A 17,012-nucleotide genomic window follows, 5' to 3' on the forward strand; every position below is an offset into this window, starting at 1 on the left:
GGGACCGCTGCCCCCATGAGAGCTTCCTTCTTCCCGACACCGCCATGCTTCCCTTTCTGCTCCCTCCTACCTCCGCCATGGCTAACAATCACCAACGCAATACCTGGGTCATCCCCCATCCACGTCTGCTTCTTTACGATTTTTTGATGGAGGAAAGGGAAAGAGAGGAAGACGGAAATGCAATGGAAGGCTTTACAAAGTAGAAATAAAAAGTTCAAAAAACCCAAAATGTCTTCTTCTTTCGCTGAACAAATCACTAGCCACACTAGGATCTGAAATGGAGTCTCAGTCTAACCTCCCCCATTATGAATGGACGATACCAGCCATCTTTCTACTTATCTTTTGAGTTTTATTTACCCTAGGCTATGGGGTGAGGTTAACACCGAGGCTGTTGTAAACCCCAGTGCTTCTGGAGACAGTAATGGAATCCTGTAGAAAAGCTCATTGAAAATCAAGATTAATGCCAGCACACAGAGAGATCAAAAAGAAACAAAAACATGTATAACCGGACAGCATCCTGAAAACTCAGAATTAAAGTTGTTTAATTTGAAATGATATAACATAAGATATAATCTCATTTACCAAGAGTATCTGGCACTTGACAAAAATACAATACATAAGAAATCTGACTAATATATACAGATGTCACCATTCTGCTCCCTAAATGGGAGAAAATCATGTGGGAGAAAGACATATGCTAGGTGAATATAAACTGCCCTTTTCCCCGGATGCCACCTTTCTGACCCCCAGCCCCCCACACAACATCCTCAGTAAGGGGCTGGAACGGTCACCTAGGGATCCTTAGGACTAACCTGAAGATAGTCTTTTCCTCTGTCACCAAAAAGTATAAAAGGTAAGGCCTCAATAGACAGGGTGCTTCTCTACCTTGGGCGGCCTGAAGACTGCGGTCTATACGATAAGAGTCTTAGAAAAGTTACCTTTATTCCCATTAAGACAACACATGTAGAAGTCAGGCGTGAAACCACAGGCTCAAGGGTTCCAGGAGCCTTTGGAGGCTTCCTGGTTTGAGACTAAATATGATCTCAGTAGCAGAGCCAACTATATGTATCGTCCTGGCTATTATGTCAATACCAATAAAAAATATTTACCGAGTGCCCGTGCTAGGAACTGTATAAATCCTTTTACATGGGTCATCTCATTTCTATTTTATGTTGTTACTACAACAACACCAAGAGTCAATATTTGTCCCAATGCTTGAGGAAACCAAATCTTAGGAGGACTAAGAAACCAGACCAAGGTCACACAGCTGGGAGGAGGCAGAGCCACAATTCAAACCCGGAGCCTGAAGTGTTGACCATTCCACGGTAATGTCACCCCCCCCAGAGTCCCAGGGCTTTGACCTCTGAAGCAGGTCCTTTGTGGGCTTTAAAAAAAAAACTCAAATGAAGTGGTCGTGCTTATAGTTTGTTAAGTTTTAAAATGATCCTCTGGTCCTTTTTATTTTCCTGAAGTCACAAAGATAGTGAGTGGTCTGTTAGGAGCTGTACATGAATCTGTTTTAATCGCCTTCTGTTTACCTCATTCATTAAGGGAGGGATTCCTTCCCTAGGGTTCTGGGCAGATGGACATCCCATACTGGACAGATGACATCAATGGCAGTTTTGTTGGTCACATATACTTCCAGAGTATGCCTCCCAGAGGTATACAGAGCTTGCATTTGGGAGCAGAGTAAACAAGAAGGGGCTGTGAGAGTCAGGCTTCCTAGTATTAAAAGGGGAGGGTGCCCACAGGAGGGTATGATTGGCTTGTGTGGCCAATTCTGCAGGTTGGCAGGGATCTGACACCTGCTACTCAGGGGTGATCAGGAAATACTGTGACCTGCCTGATAAGGAGACTTTTTGGGCTAGGGGACCTTATTCATGGGATCAGATAAGGAAGGCCCTTCTAATTTTACCCAGTGTCAAGACAGCACATAATGTTGGACTTCAGTTTGAAGGCTTACACCACAGCCTCTTCATAAAACACAAACAGATGAGCCATATAAGGAAAGTACAGGAACGATGATGCCTGGCTGGGAAAGACTAGCGTGCATTTGGGGGACTAAGGCTATGTGCGAAGGAAAAGTGTTAGATGAGACTGGAAAGTGGGCAGCCAGACTTCCGAGGGCCTTGAGACCCCTTTTGGAGGCTTTGAACAATGGAAGAACCTCTTCTTCCCAACGGCGGTGAGCATGGACTGGAAGGGAAGAGAGAGTAGAAACAGACAAAGCAGATTCCTGTTTGTCAAAATCGTGACAGTGAGAAATCATGAGCATTTGAAACAGAGAAGTGACCCCATTGGAAAGAAAAGCAAAAGAGAGAATCAAAAGAAATTATAGTGGCCCAGACCCCAGGCCCAATCAAATGATTGGCTATGGGGACTACGGGAACAAAAGAAGAATTCCTCAGAGATAGCCTGTCTGTATTTAAGGTTTTGCATTTTGTTTATCACAAATTTTTTTTGCATTAATTTTGATTTTTTAAAAGTAAACTTTACTCTTAAACGTTTACCTTGATTACTGAGTAGATTTGTTTCCCGTTGATACTATAACCCATTAGTGCACCCCTAGCTGCTTAAGACATGGAGATTTACTCCTCTCGTTCTGGGTGACAGAGGTCTGAAGTCGAGGTGTCTGCTGGGCCACACTCCCTCCTGAGGCTTGAGGGGAGAATCCCTTCCTCGCCTAGCAGCTGCTGGTGGCTGTCAGCAGCCCTGCTGGGTGGGTGCACCACTTCTATCTCGTGGGCACGCTACCTTCTCTTCTTCTGCCTGTGTAAACGCCCCGCCTCGCTCTTGTAAGGACATTTGTGATTGCCCTGAGGACCCTCTGATCATCCCAGATAACATTCGCATCTTGGGATCTCTAACTTGAACATGTCTATGGCGTCTTTGTCACAGGTTCCAGGGATCAGAATGTGGGTTGGGGAGTTTTAGCCTGCCGCACTGGGGTTGTGTTTTTGGTTTTGGTTTTGTTTTTTACATCTGTTTAGCTTTTGCATCTAAGCCAAGTGCCTCTCCGGATTATCTTCCCCTGGGTCCTGGCCCTGAATCATCTGGGCCTGGAGCATTGAGAGAATGCTGATTCTACTTCCAGAAATGGGAAATGCAAGAGAAGGAACTGATTAGGGACATGAACACTGCTTAAATATTTAAAACACACCTACCATTATATTAGACATTATGGTGTGCAATTGGAGTATAAGAGCGAGTTTTTATATTCCTTGAACAGGTCCTCATTTTCTTGGAGACAAAGGAAAGCCCACCTTGAGTGACAATGTGGGCTACTTTGTATCTTCACCTGGAGTTGAGAATATGTATATATACATATGTGTATATATATATCCATATATATATATGGATATCTACACACACACACATCATTTTAAATATTTGGCTGCCCAATAGAAATGGTGTGGTGCATGGTGCAGGAAAACATTTTGAACTGAGGTTGTATTCAAGGAACATTTGTGGTTTATTTGGTGAGAGTGTAAATTATTCCATCTTTTGACCAGGACTGTCACCATGGTCATGGAATTGGTTCAGTGCCACAAAGGCCCACAATGGGAACCCACTGTTTCCTCTTGAGGAGAGAGGAAGATCTGACGGATCTACAGGAAATGCATTGATTGGGGGAAGGGGGGCAACAGGAAATTAGAGGAAAAGACGAGAAAAATCACTAGGCGATCTTGGGCAAAGCCACTGGAGGTAGCTAACTTGGGTAAACGAAAGGGAAGGACCACCGGGGCATTCAGGATGAGAACTAGGGCCAGAGAAAGCCGGTCAGCAATGTAGGGAAGTAATTAGGTAAAAACTCCTTACCAGATTGCATTCCCTGGAATCATTCCTTCCTTGAGTCATTACGGGCTTGCTTTACAAAAATAGCAATGGCTAGCACAATGCTCACCGTTTACTCTTGTCTACTTTGTATGGTTCCTATGTTCTGTTGGAATAAAGGAAATTAATACTACAGAAGTCAAAAAAGCAAATGTAATTGAGGTAGTAGACAACTCACTTTCTTCTCATCATGCCCACAAGTGCCCTTAGTATATAGTAGAAATGATTACATCAGCGTAAGCCTGCGTTATGCTCAAATGAGGACAAGGGAAGGTTTCATAGTAGCTCCACTTGAATCAGCTCCCCACAACTTTACATCTTGATATCTGACCTCAAGAGTGCCCTTCCAGTGTCACATGAAGAATGTTTAAAAAAAAAACAGGAAAAGTCCACCAGCAAGACAGCTTCTCCACTAGAATAGCAGTTCTCTGCCCGGGAGATTACCTTCTCAGCAGCAATTCAACATCTTGCCTAAATGTTTCTTTTTTTTTTTTTTTTAAGATTTTATTTATTAATTCGACAGAGATAGAGACAGCCAGCGAGAGAAGGAACACAAGCAGGGGGAGTGGGAGAGGAAGAAGCAGGCTCATAGCGGAAGAGCCTGATGTGGGGCTCGATCCCAGAATGCCGGGATCACGCCCTGAGCCGAAGGCAGACGCTTACCCGCTGTGCCACCCAGGCGCGCCTGCCTAAATGTTTCAAGCATCTCACTAGTTCTTCTTTCTTAACTAGTAAAGAAATGGTTTATATGCTGGGTGGGGGTTTTTATATTATGCTCATAAGATAACATTTATACGAATTATATCAATGGGATGAGAGAGCAGGCAAAATGAAACCCAGTGGAACTTGTTTTTAAAAATATAAATAAGTAATTGAAGAGCCTCTGAAGATATCCACAGTTTCTCAATCTTAAATTTTCAAGTATTACTCAGAGCTCTTTGAGGACAATAAACAAGAGTTATTGTTACTTACGTTTGGCAAGATTCTCCATGGCCGTTGTATGGTGTGTGAGGCTGAACAGGAAAGAGAAGTAGAGGGAGAAAAAAATCGGTGGCAGCAGAAGCAAGTCATCTTGGTCTTCGCCTTCACTCACATGGCATTGGGAGGTCTGAGGGACAGCCAAACCAGGGAATGAAAATAAGAGGTGACTTTTTGGAAGAAATCCAGATTCTCTTTCATTTAAGGGAGTCCATTCAATTTACCTTGAAACAAGATTTATGTACATTAGAGGTAAAAACATTAAAGGATCAAATATGTGATCAAGTTTTAGGAGAAAATTTAAGATTCCCAACATGGCATTACTTATAAATACACAATATGTGCGTTCATACAGATTGTGCACATTCTGATGAAGCAAAAATGTTGTTTATTCTTTTTAGACCAGTTCCAATATTCACTTAGGAAAAGACTTAGAAGATGGTAGAGATGAAAACGCTAATAAATAAAGCGTAATTTTCATGAATACCTTTACGCAAGGGCTGTTTGACCTGAATTACACAACGCGTCTTGAGCTTCGAAAGTCTAAGAGTGCATATAATTTTTAATTGACTTTTCTTTGGCAATATCAGTATGTTTGTATTATATTCAAGGGACTCCCTCTGCTGTATAACTTAACACATGAAAATTCTTGTTTTACTCCTTTACCAAAGTTTCCTTGCAGCTTGATGGATAAGGTGTCTAATTATGGAGTCCTGCAGAAGGCTTTGGATCAAATCATATGTTTTTATTGAAAATGAGGTCATGTTGGGTTGCATGATATAGGTAAATAATCAGTGAACTCTTTTTCCAAGCCAAACACAGAGTAATTAGGTTTAGTAACATGGCTTCCTCCCTAAGATCCATAACTCAGACATGGTGGTTTGGGAACAATATGGGTAGAAATTGTGTGTGTTTTTCTTGGACATTTAAATGAATGGCATTTTTTAACAAGACTGTATTATAGGTAGATTTTAATTTTACTTTCGTTTTTACCTCACGTGACATTGCCTGGGAGAACATTTTCCAAAGAATCACATAAAATCATGTGGTCTCAACATTTATCACTCAACTAACAGAAGTCATGGTATTATAGGTAAACAAGGAATCAGGGAGTTCTGGATAATAGTTTAAACCACAATGTCCTTAAACATCCACTAGGCTATTTTGATAGTAGATTTTCAGATATTTCATGGAGGTACTGATCTCAGATGTATAGTCATATCACCCACCCCAAATCACTGAAACGTTCTAGGTCCAATACTCTCTTGGTTCCAAATGCTTGTGTTTCTTGTGTACCCTGAAGACCTAGTTCGGTGTTCAGGAAATAGGACACTCATGTCGTATCTAGGTCCATTTGTTTAAAGTTTGTTAAACCAATAAACTTCGATCAGTCAACAGCTTTATGTTCTAGCAACGCCTAGGTTTTCTAAACCTAAACTTTCTAAAGTGTAGGAATAGGTGCAAATTCTTAGAATATAGTATAAGATCATTGCACTGAAGAATTAGGACTCTGTTGTTTCTCTTTCTGAGATTAAGACCACTGCTTCTCTCAAGATACTAAATTCGCTATCTATTTCACGGCGTTGGGTTGGACACGCAAAATCTTCTCACGTGTTAGCTTTGGCCCTACTAGGGATTCTTTCCATTCCACATGTATGCCCTATAGAGTTTCGCAGAGTGTACCATGATAGACTTTCCACATTCATCTTAGCTTTACTGCAGATATGGCTTCAAAAATATGATATTGTCAAAATTGTGCTGACTGTGAACTTGCAATGCCTTTTAGGGCGTCCACGAACAGCTGTATTGAATAGCCTGACATCTGTGAAATCAAGAGTGTATTTCGAATTTAACTTTCAAACCACAGAATTCAAGTAAGCAAAAACTGACCATGTGTTAAAAACACTTGAAACTCTTCCTCTTGTAACTGTTTATCTACATTTTTAAAACTCTGTTTACATTGTAGTAACAGCTGTGTTTAAAAGGAACACGACAGAGCAGACTAATTTATAATGCAAAACTCTATTCTAAAAAAAAAACTTATGTTTGAAAAAACACTTCAAAAGAGGGCAAAAATGATTAAAATAGACACAACCATTTGTTTAAACTATGACTTTCTCAAGAAAAAACAGCCTAATGTAAACTGGCTTAGGCATGTTCTAAGCAGCTGTTCTGTGTAATGCCTCCACAAACCTTTTTCTCCGGGGGGTGGGCAGGCAGAAAATGAGCAACTGACCATCACAGAAGGTCATTGCCATTTAAGAAACAGCACAAATCTAAGGATGAAATATTCAAGTGTTTGAAGGGTGCCAAGTCAGTTAAATCAGGGGCTGAGGACACAGGGCCCGTGACGTGCCTACAGCCAGCAATCTTGCGAGTGAAAAGTGAAAAAAAACCACATGTGACCAGCATTCCTTCACTGGGTTTCTACAGAAAAATTGCAAAACTTTTCAGTAAGGAAAAAAAAGTCCAAATAAAATTTTTCATCTATGTTTTACTGTATATTAGCTACCTTTTCTTTTTACTTCCTCCCCCCCCCAATCGTCATTGTTTGAGGCATCCCACAGACAAGATCCTCAGGCCTCTTTTTCATTGTTGCATCCATTTCGTTGTTGCATCGATTTCTCTTGGGGTTTGACACAGTGGACCTTTTACAAAACCCTCTCTTTCTCTGGTTCCCGTGATGCCTTTCTGTCATCTTGCCTCCCTCCCACACTCTATTCGACATTACAGGAAAAGAACCTTTTCCTCCATTGTTTCCTAAGTTGTTCCTTAAGTGCCAACTGCAGCTCCCGTCTCCTCTCAGATGCAGCGTGACGGTCTCACGCATCTGAAGAAGACAAGGGAGCCATTTCCACATGCCCAGGTTGTCAGGAACTAGCGGAGGGAACCACACCTGAAGGGACCTGTGTGTACCAATGACGAGGGTCAAGCAGGAACAAGAATGCTCTGTCAGAGGCCAGCATGGAGAACTGACAACACAGAACCCTGCCTCCCCACTGACACGTCAACCCTAGAAATGGAGGCACAACCCCCAAGAATAGGACATGAAACCCCTTATAGATTAAGATGAAATTTCCACTGCCGAATAGAATAAGGGCTCCAAAGAGAAATTAAGTTCAGTCAAAGAAACATAACAGTAGTTCCATTTCATACATGTGACCCCGTTGAATGATATTCCCAAGCATTCCTAGCACAGTGCCTGGAACATAGTTGGAGTTCAAAAAGCGTGGTTTCCTATTCGCTATGGAAGATCACTTAAACTCTCGTGTAATTTTATCTGATGAGTTGAACTGGATGAATGTTAATTTATTCATTCATTTACTCATGTAACAAAGATATTTGGAACGATTACTTTGTGCCAGGCAATATTCTGGGCCCTGAAAATACAATAACAAGTAACTAGAGTTCCAGCCTTTTAGAGAGAGAGACAGCTGAAAAAGAGAGAGAGACAGAAGGAGGGAGGGAGGGAGAGAAAAGAGAGAAGAGGAGAGGAGAGAAGAGGAGAGGAGAGGAGAGGAGAGGAGAGGAGAGGAGAGGAAAGGGAAGAAGAAGAGAGGGGAGGGGAGGGAAGGGAAGAGAAGTAGGAAGGAAGGAATCAGGAATGACAAATGTAAGGGAACAAAACAAAGCAGAGTAGGAGGGAGAGCCACGCTCCCTTGGCTGGAGCCTTCAGGAAGGCCTCTCTGGGGGCTCCTGGGTGGCGCAGTCCTTAAGCGTCTGCCTTCGGCTCAGGGCGTGATCCCGGCGTTTCGGGATCGAGCCCCACATCAGGCTCCTCCGCTGGGAGCCTGCTTCTTCCTCTCCCACTCCCCTGCTGTGTTCCCTCTCTCGCCGGCTGTCTCTCTGTCACATAAATAAATAAAATCTTAAAAAAAAAAAAAAGGAAGGCCTCTCTGAGTAGGTGAAATTAACACAGAGATCTTCATGACCTTTGGGACTGTGCCTTGCAGATGTGGAAAGAGAACACACCAGGCTGAAGAGCCAGCAGGACTCAAGCCCTCGAGTAGTCTTCCAAATCAGTTTTTCTCTAAACTCCTAATGCAAATTAGCGTGGGAGGGAAGAAGTCTATAATCTTGATGGGAATCCTAGCCATTCCCTGGGTTTCATTTATATAACAGCCAAAATATATTTTGGAAAAGTAAACCAAGATGAAAGTAATAATTTGCTATTATTAAGATGCCCTAAATACATGCATTAAAACAGGAAGAACCAGCTATAGAATTTATCTTCATGTCTATGTCTATATTTGCATATATTTATATTTGCATTTTCTATATCTATATTTACATCTGGATATGATATATATTGTGGATATTTCCATACCTATGTCAATCTATCTATCTACCTGTCTATCAACATAGAGCTGCATATGTGACATACTGTTTTGCTTACTAAGGCCCTAAATCTGATTAACTTATTTCTGAAAGAGGCAAACTCTCCTCCTAGGAAACTCTTCAAAAGTAGAAGACATCACTCTGTTTATATAACATGTGTATCTGTATATGTATCTGGCTATACTTATAATCATATTATGTCTACATAGATTTTAGTGTAAGTACTCCCAGGTTACACCTTTACAAACCAACTGGATCGAACGTCTTCAGCAAGAAGATGATTCTACTCATAAAACACAAGTGGGGGATTATTTTTGTTACTCTCTTGTAAAGAAATGTCAAAAAATGCTCCCCAAAAGATAAATTAGTAATTGTAAATGGTATACAAAAATCTTACTTTATTATTTGGAAAAATGTTACCACTGCTTTATCATTAAGAGTTCCTCTTGGAAAGCACCCTCGCTCTCTCCCCAAGCAGAAATTGAAGATGGGTTACTGAGGTCAATGCAGTCACCTCCAGGATAGCTGACATATCCATAGTCTTTCTAAAAAGCTAGGATATATATATAAATTCTATTTTAAGAGAGTCGCAAACAAAAAGAAATACACTTAGCTTTGTCTATATTTAGGGTCCTACAGTTTTTTTAAAGTGGTGTTATGATGCTTTGTAGAAAGAGATCTTACATCTGATGCTTGGGAATACTGATAATTATCACTTAACTCCCTCATACTCTTGATTTTATATTGGAATCATAAAATGATGGATAATTTTTAAAGCAATTGCATCAATTGTAATAAAATACATGCTTTAAGGCCTTCCAAAGCAAGATAGTTACAATCCATCATCCTACATTAAAGGAGCCATGTGAAATGAGTCTTCTATAATTAGGATGACCTTATGCCTGATTTGCCTGGGACACTTCTGGTTTATGTCTATTGTCCTAGTATAATAGCAGTGCCCACGCCGACTCTCAAGAAAGCCTTGGTAAACTATGGTTATTCGATGTAAAATCAATTGCAGAATGGTTATAGTGAAGAAATTTTTATAAATTTAGTGTTCAGTCTGGAACAGGAAATACCACCTGTCACTGAAATCTGGAAAATATGGTTGTCACAGTATAGAATATTCGATTATTTAAATAATGTTCTTCCTTTGGGAACCAAAGAATCAGAGTCAGAAAAAAGAGCTGGAGCTGAGAGGTAGATCGGCTGCCATGCCTGCACCGATAGGATGGCATAGACACACGAATGCCAGGCAGTTTTTACAAGTTCACTCTCTTTCAGGAGTAAAGCAAATGACATTGATATTTGTAAATTTACTAAATTTTACTTTTATGAGCTAGTAGGAATTTGGAGATTTGCAGCATCTAATTATTTCTACTGTATTTGTGACTAGCAGGAAAAGAAGTGATTAAAGATGAACTTCTCAAGGGATGTGTCAGTCCCATGAATTAATCTTTCTCTGCGGCATGCAGCATTACCCCCGGACATGTTCGACTGCATGGAAGAAGAGAGTTAAACAATTTTACATTCCTAACATTTTCCAGTTCTATACTTCCCCAGAAATAGAACTGTTCTTTAGATCAGCATTTGTGTTTGGTATTACAAAAGGGGGTTGGTATTTTTTAAAAGTCGGAGCACCACAAAATTTTTGGAGAAAATCAAACTAGTTTTCTTACAGCAGAACTTCTCAGAACGTTTACTATTCCAGCACACACAGGGGCTCTAAGAGACAAAGATTGCACGAGGCATTTTTCAAACACATTTGCACACTGAGCTTTCCTTCCAAACAGCGTCCTGTTGGTCTAATGTCTATTTAACACACTGTAAGAAATGTCTCCTTAGAATAGTGTCTTATTCTTCACAAGCCTACATGGAAAAAATATCTAGCCCCTCTGTTAATGGTTTTAAAACTGTTTAAAAGTACAGTTACAGACAAAAGATTATAAGAAAATGCACTTAACATTTATTTGTTCATTTATTCTACAGCTATCAATTGAGTATCTGCTATGTGCTAGGTACTTTTCTAGGCATTGGCATTATAACAGAGAACAAAAGGGGCAACGTCCCTCTTCCCAGGGAGGTAACTTTCTAGTGGGAAAGAAACAATAAGCACACACATACACAGCTTCACAGCTGTAATCTGAAACCAGCCTTCATACAGAGGGCATAGGCAGACAGAAGAGACAGGCCACTCCAGATTGGCAGGTGGCAGGTTTAAGAAGCAGAGAACTTACATACCAGACTTGTCTTGGGCGGCTGAAAGACAAGTAGATCTCCACTCTCACCCAGCAAATCTTAAAAGTTTATACAGAGGCCTTAACTGGGTTGAGTCACATATGGTCTCAGCACCATACCACTCTCATGGCTGTGTCCTTGGGGCAGACTCTGGGAGCGGGGACGGCAAGTGGGACCCACATTCCAAGGATACGGGTGGAATGGGGAGCTTCCCGTGGCTGCGGTCCAGCTCACAGGTCAAAAGGCAGTTGCATCTTCTCAGTGGCCTCCCCCAACATGCACAGATATGTTTATAGGAGCGATTGTGCCAGGGTGTTAATATTGTGAGAGTGTTCTTCCTGTTTTTGAGTTTCTTTAATATGGTCATAGGGCATTTATAGATGTAGTGTGATTATAATCACTATTCAGAAGGATTTTTTTATGAAACTTATCAAACTGATCCCAAATTTAATTTAGAAGAACAAAGGGCCAGGGAGAGTCACAGTCATTTCAAAGAGTAAGGAACTTTCTCTAAAATATTAAGTTTTTAGCACCGGGATGAACAGATAAAGTAATGGGACACAACAAGGAGTCTAGAAATAAAACTAGACCCGCATGGAAACTTGACGAGTGGAGAACTGGTACTAAAGATCAATGGAAAATGATGGGTTATTCAGTAAGTGCTGGGACAACGGGTTTTCCAAATGGAAAAATACATTGAATCTCTGCCTCACATCATACCTATAAAAGAAATTTGAGGTGGAATAAGAACAAAGCATAAAAAAAAATACAATAAACCTTTAGGGAAAAAATATAGAATATCCTTATGACATAACTGTGGAAGAATATCTTAGGTATCGACTCAAATCCTAAAAAATAAAGATTACTAAGAACAACTATGTTGAAATTTAATACTTATGGGATCAAATCTATAATTGAAATAAAAGGATAGTACAGATTGAGAGAAGATATTGGCAATGCATAATATCACTGGCAAAGAACTAATACACAGAATATATGGTCAATGCCCCAATTGATACAAAAAGTTCAAACAAATTAACAAAGAAATGAGCAAAAAAGTATAAACAGATTATTCAGAGAAAATAAAATGAGAACAGGCAACAAACATCTGAAAAGATGTTCAACCTTATTAGTAATTAGAAAATTACAAATTTAAACCACACAGAAATACCATTTCATGCTTATCATTTTGGAAAAAAATTACAGTTTGACAATACCAAGTGTTAGCAAGGATGTCTGCCTTTCGCTCAGGTCATGATCCCAGAATCCTGGAATCGAGCCCTGAGTCAGGCTCCCTGCTTCTCCCTCCCCTCCCTGCTCATGCTGTCTCTCGCTATCTCTGTCTCTCTCAAATAAATAAATAAATAAAATCTTTAAAAAAACCAAAAAAACCCTGGAAACCATCTGGTAGACAGAAAGGGGATTAAGATGTAGATGTGTAGGGGCGCCTGGGTAGCACAGCGGTTAAGCGTCTGCCTTCGGCTCAGGGCGTGATCCCGGCGTTCTGGGATCGAGCCCCACATCAGGCTCCTCCGCTATGAGCCTGCTTCTTCCTCTCCCACTCCCCCTGCTTGTGTTGCCTCTGTCGCTGGCTGTCTCTCTCTCTGTTGAATAAATAAATAAAATCTTAAAAAAAAAAAAAAGAAGCAGATGTGTACACAGGGACCTTTACCTCTATTAGTAATGTTTCTTTTTTTATAAATTGGGTGATGGGTTCATGGGTGTGGTTCTATTATTTTTATCGAAATAATATTATTTTACTAAAATATTTCACTAGATAATGCTGTTAGGAAAGAGAGTGAATGAGTGACTTTGGCATCCCTCAAAAGAGTGTTGGCTGATGCTATATTCATCTTTGGTACTTCTGTTTAGGGTCTCCCCGAGGACTAATGTTTCCTTTTGGGTTCACCTAATTGACAAAGTAAAAACATTGAGAAACACATTGCAACATCTGAAAAAAGAGAAAGAGAAATTGTGCTCAATAGTTTTCTCTCCCAAAGGTGAGAAAGTTAAAAGAGATTGCAATTTATTTCATATTTCATTCAGCATTTTATATTTGTACATGAATATATATATATATATATATGTATGTATAGGTATGTGTGTGTGTGATTATATGAGTGTGTATGTGTATATACGTGATCACATCACTCTCTTCCCACAATATCCTTGCACTTAAAGCTCTGACAAACATAAACTTTAAAATCTGAATTTTCACAGACTAAATTTCATCCTGTAAACCACAACAGTCATAAACATGCCCTTCCACCCTTATATAACAGAGTTAATCTATAAAATAATTCTAGGTCCACCGAGCAACACATTGGGAAGAGGCCCAACATAGGTGGAAATTGCCAAGGATTTGGAATCAGGAGCCTGGAGCTCAGGGCCAGCCCCACCATTCCCTGAGGGTGTGATCCCAGGCAAATGATTGAAGCTCTGTGAGATGATTCCTGGTCTATAAAATGAGGACTGTCACTCTCACTGGGTTCTTCTGAGGATTAAGGGAGAATATGCGAGCGTGTGCTTTGTAAATTGTAAATTCATTTTGCCAAAAATAGTAACTCATTTCTGTACCAGTGGAAGGCAAAAGATGCTAACCACAGGAAACTTGCCCTAAGGGAATATTTGCTTTGGCAGCTGAAGGAAGATTAACCCTGGAAACAATAGCAAACAATTAAAAAAAAAACCAACCAACCAAAAAACAAAAACCAAACTCCAAAGAAATGCAAGTTGAATTACACAGTTGAGACTCTCAGAACTGTAGGGGGCTCCAGGCAGGGTCTGGGATGGTAAGTGACTATTGCTAGGCCTTGAGGCCTGGTGTTTAGATCAGGGGTAGGTGGGGAGAGGGTGTTCCAGGGAAGGGGAAGAGAAGGCAGTCTGTTTGCAAAACAGCAATGATAAGCTTAATTTATCCAACCTGGGTAGGATCTTTTTACCACCTTTCCAATCATGGTTCTTACTACGTGTGGAAGGCTTTCTTGCTCCTGTAGGCTAACCTGACTTTACACGCATGGGAGAAAAGTCTCGTGAGCAGGTCGGAGTTGGTGCTTTGAACGCAGCAACAGGGTTTCACTAGCTACCAGTCAGGTGCCCTCAGCAACTACTGTATTAGTTTCAGAGCAGCTCGCCCAAGACCGTTGTCCCCAGCTTCTTGATCACCATGAAGTAGGAGTATAAGCAATCTCATCTTCACTTTGGAAACATGCCAGCATTTAAATTTCCCTCTTCTGAACCTGGTCCACAAATGGACTGACAAATGTGTCAGGATATTGTTCTTGAACCCGCATGGCTTACTAGCCCTTGGGACGGGTATTTTGGCTTCAATGTCATCTACTTTATTTGCTCTTTATTTTTTAAACAGCTCTCTTTAATTCTTTATTTTAGTTTACACAAGAACTTAGGTTGAAATAACTCCATCTGCATGATTTTATAGACAATGTGTATCCTGCATCCTGCTTGGGAACGATGTTGACCAAGAATCCCAAATACAAAGCCATGTGGCTAAAAAATTGGGAGGCTTCAACGACATTAAAAATGTCATGCTGGGATTTTTGTTTATAGCAAAATGGGCTGTCATCACACCCTTTTCATTAAGCGGCTGACGTGGTATTTGTTTCTACACAGGTGGGCATTAGTCTGTTGAGGATAAGACAATACTGAAATTTAAGGTAAGGAATGCTCAAATAGAATCAATCCTATGGATAGGTTTAGAAACAAAAGAGCCTCACATTTACATTACTGCCTTCTTTTTTGTTATGGGAAGGAAGGCGGGAGGAGCTAGTGTGTATGAAGAAGGGATTGTTTTTTGTGGAGAGGAGCCTAGTATTTCAGGGAAATAAGAAAGTAATAACAGATGTAAAGTCAAGGTGAGAAATGGCGCACACTTCTCCCTCCTTCCTGCTTCCCACTTCAAGTTACATTCCATCTGGAATACTTTAGACCTTTCCCTAACATTTTAGTTACTGAAAATAAACCTGGGAATTTTGGTCTGCTTGCCCTCTGGTTGGGGCACTAAGAATTAGGCCTTTCTTAGTACGTTCCTGTGATTTACTTTTATAGCAAAAGCTAACCATAATTCAAGCACCTCATAGTACATTACAGGTCAAAATATATCACCCGGTTCAACTTTCTACTTAAAAATGATGCTGCCCGGCCTACCTCACTTCTACCACCTACCCGGCCAGTTTCCCTTCCTTTTGCCTTACCTAGTCTTTCAAAGCTGAGGCCAGCCTGATCATATGTTCCAGATGACCCAAGAGTAAATTGCACAGCTGCAGGTTCAACAGGCTGTCCTTCACTGGAACCCAACTGGTCTTCCTCCCAATGAAGGGGCTCAGTGGTAGACTGTCCCACTACATTCCTCCTAGACTCCTGTTTGCTTTCAGGTGTATCTGAGACTTGGGACCATGGCTCTGGTTGTCAGTATTGTTTTCCAGCACAACTCATTCCCTCCCTAGCCTCATTCAGGCCATTGCACTGGGACACGTCCTTTGACTCTGCTCCAAAATTTCCAGCCTATTGCTCTGCTTAATTCCTCGGGTCTCCTTGAGACCTGGCACATGATCCTACCTCCATCTGTGTATCAGAGCCACTGCCCTGTCCTCTATTGTTCAGGGTCCTCTCAGGAGGACCAGTAGTCTCACACATGGGTCTCAGCCTGGCTACAGGAGATGTGTTTTCCTGCTTGCCTATGTATTTCCCCAAGACTCCTGGTTACTTCACTCCCCTAGTCTTTAGAACCTCATCTTGAACTGTGCTACCTTGTTCTTCTCTCTTCCTACCCACCTCACATACCCTTTGGGCTAACAGCTTCCAGGATTATGACTAAGCCTGGTGTACCCCTCAGACACCAGTTTCCACAAATGGCCATCCTTCCTAGTGGGTGAGTGTGGTACCAAGCTCTCACTGTCTCCTCCTTTCCCCTCCACTGCTTTGCCACATGTGTGCCAGAATACCTCATTCAGTATTTATCCAACAGTAATGAACCGTGGCCACAGTTATGTGCTGGGCATTGCCCTCATTGACAAAGAGAAGAAGAAAGACAAGTCTCAGACCTCAAGAGGTCTACAGCCTCCATCCCTCTCTAGTCATGCCAGTGTTCTGAGATCCAACTTGTGAAACCTCTTTCACTGGATCATACAACCTATGTGTTATGCAGCTAGAAAAACTACGTGGTCTTACTGGGTTGGAATTCTACCAGAGTGTTACCTCAAGAAATATTTTAATTATTGTATAGTACTTTTGTCATTCAAATTGGAAGTACCACCTAGGATTGCCTGTGTAATGCAACACACAAACAAAGGAGAAAGTATGTGTTCAGAGGCTAGAAGAGAATCGCCATCCTAATACTTCCACATCTATAAATCTGGATCATTGATTCTCAGCAGAGGTGGTACCATCCCTAAGAGGGCATTTTGGAAATTGGTGGGGATATTTTCTGTTTTCACAATGATTGGGGGATACTCGTACAACTTGACAGAGCAGGCATGCTAGATGGCCTTACAGCACAGGGGATGGTCTGCCCACGGAAGAAACCGAGCCTCGTACAGCTTTTCCATATCCCACCAAATGGTCACATAAGTGGGAAATCTGTTCATAACTATCTGAGCCTGAAATCA

General features: G+C 41.1%; 1 long non-coding RNA gene across 3 annotated transcripts in view; it reads left to right on the plus strand.

Annotated features, from left to right (window-relative positions):
* The window catches only part of LOC103656841, a 61,591-nt gene that overhangs the window by 29,115 nt on the left and 15,464 nt on the right, over positions 1-17,012 (plus strand). Inside the window, exon 1 of one of the 3 annotated variants that reach the window (XR_566708.1) lies at positions 15,016-15,062. The exons of the other annotated variants lie outside the window; for them this stretch is intronic. This is a non-coding gene — a long non-coding RNA (uncharacterized LOC103656841). Of the gene's footprint in view, positions 1-15,015; positions 15,063-17,012 lie in introns of those variants that run through there. 3 annotated transcript variants of the gene reach the window in all.

The sequence above is a fragment of the Ursus maritimus genome, unplaced genomic scaffold (assembly GCF_017311325.1).
Source record: "Ursus maritimus isolate PB19 unplaced genomic scaffold, ASM1731132v1 scaffold_21, whole genome shotgun sequence".
Taxonomy (NCBI): Eukaryota; Metazoa; Chordata; class Mammalia; order Carnivora; family Ursidae; genus Ursus; species Ursus maritimus.